The sequence below is a fragment of the Rutilus rutilus genome, assembly GCF_951802725.1.
Source record: "Rutilus rutilus genome assembly, chromosome: 20".
NCBI classification, from domain to species: Eukaryota; Metazoa; Chordata; class Actinopteri; order Cypriniformes; family Leuciscidae; genus Rutilus; species Rutilus rutilus.
The window spans coordinates 13,387,504-13,393,503 of NC_140225.1; positions in this window are offsets into that span (position 1 = coordinate 13,387,504).

The following is a 6,000-nucleotide window of genomic DNA, read 5'->3' on the forward strand; positions in this document are numbered from 1 at the left end:
ATTTAATAAAGAGTAGGCTATTATGCAGACTTTTCCACACTTAAAATCTTGGGTAGGCAATATTTTTCATAACCACTTTTGTTATGCTGGTTGAAACTCTCTTCATATCCTGATAGGAATCAGTAATAGAAGTGGTCAATATATATATATATTACATATATCTTCTGTGGAAGTCTCAGGACCAAATAATGTTTGTCCAATCATTGCATTCGGACCTGGGGGCATATGTATAAAGCCTAAGTGTGTCAAAAATGACATAATTGTAGTCTTATTCTTAGACTTATTAATAAGTGTGATTGATAAAGGTTCATATACGGCCCCTGATGTCCTTCCTATGTATTTGCATACCTCACAGTCACAGACTGAGTGCCGTAAACAATTCCTCCTGAACCAAAACAATGAGCTTATGCTGCGTCCACGCCATGTCGTAATTACCGTAATTGTTTACGACCTCAGACTCGGATTTATGAAATGTACATAAATGCCTAAATTAATCTACTGCAGTCAGGTGGTACAAGTTAGAGCTCTTTAAGTTGTTTATTGTTGTAATTTTTTTGTGCTTTGAGACATGATATGAGGAAATTTTACACTGTCTCTTGTGACGCTTTGCATTCATGTGTTTTGGAGGAAGCGTGGCTTTGGAGAGCGCTTTGAAGCCAGGGTGGGATCTTATGCTTTCAAAGCGACTGCTAGCCTCTCCAAAATTGCCTATAAACACATTGGAATCAATGATGCAACTTATCACACATATATATGCATGCACTGATTAGAAAATAGTATGCTTAAATTATAAGCAAACTTATTAGACGTAAAGACATTTATATTGTTACAAATGGTGTCTATTTCAAATAAATTATGTTCTTTTGAACTTTATATTCATCAATGAATCCTGGGGGAGAAATGCATCACGGTTTCCACAAAAATATAAAGCAGTCGAAAGTGTTTTCCTCATTGATAATAATAAAAAATGTTTCTTGAGCACCAAATCAGCATATTAGAATGATTTCTGAAGGATCATGTGACACTGGAGTAATGATGCTGAAAATAAAGCTTTGCCATCACAGAAATATTTTTTTAATGTATTAAACATTTTAGAAATACATTTTAAAATATATTAAAATAGAAAAGTTATTTTAAATTGTAATAATATTACACAATATTGTTTCTACTGTATTTTTGACCAAATAATTTCAGCCTTTGTGAGCATAAAATACTTCATATATATATATATATATATATATATATATATATATATATATATATATATATATATAAAATATAAAATAGTAATATATTTATTACATACAATAATTAATATTAAATGATATTAATATTGCCCAGAAAATCTTGCTAACGGCTAAATTCTACACCAGAAAACTGTGTTTGGACTGGTGGTTTAGGAGATGATAAGATGAAAATAACTGTAAAATGCATTATCCCAATGAATCACTCATTTAAAGAGCTGAAACTGTGCAGTGTTTTTACACAGAAATGGGTGAAGGAGGTAGGGACGGCTCCATGAGATAATGCAGATAAGTGGAAAATGCAATTGCAGATTTATCTCATTGAGAACGTGCTTGGATCCCTGTCATAAGCCATTGCACAGGCCTCGCACATTCACATGAGACGCAAAAAAGGGGAGGCAGTTCATGCGTGACAGACAATCTACTGTCAGCATAACAGAAACAGTGAGTTTCCTGCACATTTTGGATGTGAATCAGGACTGAAATATTGTCTAAAACAACAGTGCTATGTCTTTATCATTTCCTTGTCTATGTGCATGTCTGTGACCCCTCAAAATGTTTTTGAACACACTTACACAGTTTGATAACATGTTGTAGTGAATGAATAGTGGGTAAAATCAAAGCCATAGATTAATATTTTCACATGCGATGAAATGGATAGACCATGCAGGGAATATAGTTGAGGTTTCCATATGCTGACGTAATTTTCTTGGCTGTTCCCAGCAATTACATAACTCATTCCATACAGCATAACCTTAGACATTCTTATTGGCAAAAACAGTTGACTGCTGGTCATTTTCTAAATTGTACTAAATTCACTGATTGAGTATTCTGCCAAGGCAAAAAGCTGTACCTACCTCAAGAGGAACTGGAAAAGATGGCTACAAATTGTTTAAATAGATTTTTTATCGATTTTATATCAATTTACATATGTTTTCTCTAAATCTGAGCAGTTGATCCAAACCCATCTATAGTCTAATGTCATCTTTACCCTGTAAAGGTGGCACAGTAGTTGCGTGTGAAGTGGCATATTCATTTGTTTCAGTCATGTGACTTTTTTTCCTCATCAAATGGCAAAGTAATGACATGAATACAAAAATATTTAAACATAGATACCAAGTAAGCACACTGATCATTGAATGTGATCCATAACATCATAGATTTAATGCTGCACAGGCGGCTTAAAGGCACAATTGCAGAAATAATGTTATGAAATTATTGTTTAAATAATTTTTTTTAAATCAAATTATAAATCAAAATGAAATTCTGACATAAAAGAAAAGAAAAAAGAATTGATCTGCCAATACCATAGACTGTAAAAAATAGGCCAATAAACGTGTTTGTGTGTGTGTGTGTGTGTGTGTGTGTGTGTGTGTGTGTGTGTGTGTGCGTGTGTTTGTGTGTGTACACAGTATTTTTTAAGTTATGTAAATCTATGCATAAATATCTCTGCATTAAATTAGCATCTAAAGCATGTTAGCATAATGTTGTGAGTGTATGTAGCCTATTTGAAATAAATATATAATGCTTTCCTTGTTTATTGCATTTATCACTCTGACAACAAATCTGGTCACAGCCGGTTCTGCACTGCTTTTCCATGTTGTTAACTCCGATCTGTTCTTTTTCCCCTCTGCCTTCTTTTCTCCAAAACACAACATGGGCCCACACCAACGGTTCCTCTTATGTCACAGTGCTATTATCACTGGAGATAACGGCTGCTGTTCCTCTCCCGCACAGACATGTTAAATAAATACCGGATCTGGGCAAGGCAACACCAATGAATACAGTTATAGATGTGGCAAATAGAATAAGACCCAGAAACCAAATAGCATTTGGAGAATCGTGAGAGGCTTAGGCTAGGATTTAGAGTTTTTAAAAAAGCTCAAATTGAAGGCCATGTTACAAAAAAGTTAATTGAGGTTGTAAGCTTTAAGCAATATGACAAATTGTGCTGATAAACCCTTCCATTACCCGTTTTTTTTGTATACCGCCATAAACCATGTATCATGTGTTACTTGCTAGTCAGAAATGAATTAGTTATATTAAATATATAAATATCAGATTGCATTGTGGCTTGTGATGAGCTTTGATTCATCATGTGACTTTCTCAGCACTACCTGTTTTTGGTGGTTGTCAGTGTATTACAAAGTTACAAAACAAATATTAGTACTTCAATACTTTGGTATATTAACATTATATCAGTTACTGAAATACGGTTTTACCGTAAATTTGCAATAAATCTGTAAAATCTAAAATTTTGCTACCATGTTTTTTACGGTAACGTTTTGGCAACCACAGCTACTGTTTTTTGGGTTTTTTTTACCGTAAATCTCACTTTTTTTTCTTCTTTTTTTTACAGTGTAGGGGTTTTTTTGTCAACATCAATTTGACAAAATGTAAAGTATGAATATCTATAAATCACCTCAACACTAAATGAAATGCATTTAAAAGTTGTGTTGATCAGGGTGTTTTGAGGCTGAACTGGGCCCGTTGTGCTCTGGATGTGTGTTGATGATTAATGCAGAGAGGGTGGAGAGGTCAAAGAGGGAACTGAGTGGGAGAGAAACCGTTGTGCTTCAACTCAAATGTCCTATCTGATCTCTCCATCCCATCTCTCCTTTGAGATTTCAGCTGTGAAACATAGCTTATGGTCAAATGGCATACTTGGGAAAGGGGAAGTTTGGAGGACAGCTTTCTGGTTACAGTTAAATGCTTTGGACGCATTCAGTGATGCAACTCACATGTTAACTCTGTGTAATGTCTTATAATTGACATTACACAGTAAAAGTATAGTTGATCTGTTCTTTTTACGCTTCAGCTCTCCTCCTCTCATTGCTCATCAGCCTCTCTGTGCAGCAATGACTCCTGTCTGAACTCTGTGATGTTTTAGGCTGAATATAGTCAGCTGATCTGCAGTCAGGGGAGGATTTCTGAGGAAGCCTGTGTTAATGGACTGTATATTTGTTCTCTGGGTGTGACCTGGTTGGATCCACAATGTCCAGTGCATATAATGGTTTTAGACAAGTCTCCCTAAATTGAGATGTTGATGTATTTAGATTCTATTTTAATGTTACTTTTCTAGTACCTCTGTTTTTTTCCTATGGCCATAACAATATAATATAATATAATATAATATAATATAATATAATATAATATAATTTTGGAAATAAAATAGGTGTGTTGGTCAATTCATTTTATTTATCTGTTTTTAAATTTCCAAAAGAGAATTTTAGCGTTACAAAATACAGAGCAAAGGAAGTGACCAAAGTCTAACTACTAATAATCTAAACTGTATAACAACTTATTATTTTGGACACCTATAAATCAGAAAATCTGGTTCTAAAGAGTTTCCCCACTAGTAATTATAACTTTATGATGTTGGTGGCTGCACTCAACCCACAAAGACGATCATTCTGACAGGGCTTGAACGCAGCTTTGGAGTAAAACACAAATGTGCCTTAGCACTCATTCAGCAAATTTGAAGAGAATCAATAAACAAATGCTGTATTTGTAAGTGAAAAGAAAGAAGTTATTGTTCCCGAGAATTATTGCACTGCTCTTTATGCTGATCATGAGAAAGTATAAAAAGCTGTTTTATTCTCCAAAGCTAATCTCAAGGGTCATAAACAAACTCATGCTCATCCAAAATGTGTGTCAGGCTTTGTGTCTGTTTTAATGGGAAAAATTATGTTCCACTAAAACAATTACTGTTTTTTTACTGTGTCAGCAGAGAAAATCCAAAAACACGACAAAGCACTTTGGATTAATGCCATTCATCTGACTAAAGCAGTGGAGCGGAAAGAGTGGATACTCCTAAGATAACACATACTACAGTTCAGTCAATTTTATAGTCATATTTTATGAATGTCATTGCTAAAACAGCAGCTAATGTTCGATCCAGTTGGTATTCACATTCTGTGGGCGAAACGTATATCCGTGGCGCAAAAAACACCACAAGACCCCCCACAGACCAGATTTAGGGGCCAGCAGGGATCAACGGACTTAACAAAGAGCTTTCATTGCTCTATTCCACAACGTGAAGGTGTATTTGCAAACAGCTGTGTGCAATCATTTGTGGCTTTGGAGGCGTGGCTAATGCTTTCTCTGAGCCTGTGCTTTGACTCATTGGCAGTGAGGGCAGATAGTCAGAGCTTAACTCTTGTTTGGAAGACACAGAACACCAGCAAGCCTTAGGATACACACATAAGCATGCACACAGCACACACACTCCATTCACCCTATGTAGCGCTCTCTCAGCATGCCACCATTTTCACTTTTTAGTATTCACACACCGACCATCAATCACATCAACTCTCAATGAGCCCCAAAGCAGATTTATAGAGCTTCGGCTAAGTTACGCTTTGTGGCTCCACTCACAGTAACCTAAAGCAAGGCAGATGACGTCATTGGTGTCTCATTAAATAGATACTAGGTAGATAGAAATAAAATTTAAAAAAATTCCTGAAAGGTAAATATTGACTGTAGGTTTTCACAATGCAATACAAACTCGTTGACATGTATATTGTCTCATTTGAATTGGATTTAGGAAGAAAATGTCATATGAGCACCTTCCCATTTTATGTTACAAAACTAATCCTTACCTGCTGCGGAAGAGATTTTTCGAAACATGTATCCCTGAACACTACAAGCCAAATACTCCTCAACCAGCTCTAAAGGTGGTAGTAATTTAATATTAAGATTTGTTCCAGAGTTGCTTTTAAGCCAAAGTATTAAAACAGTTTAGAGTTGGAGTGCA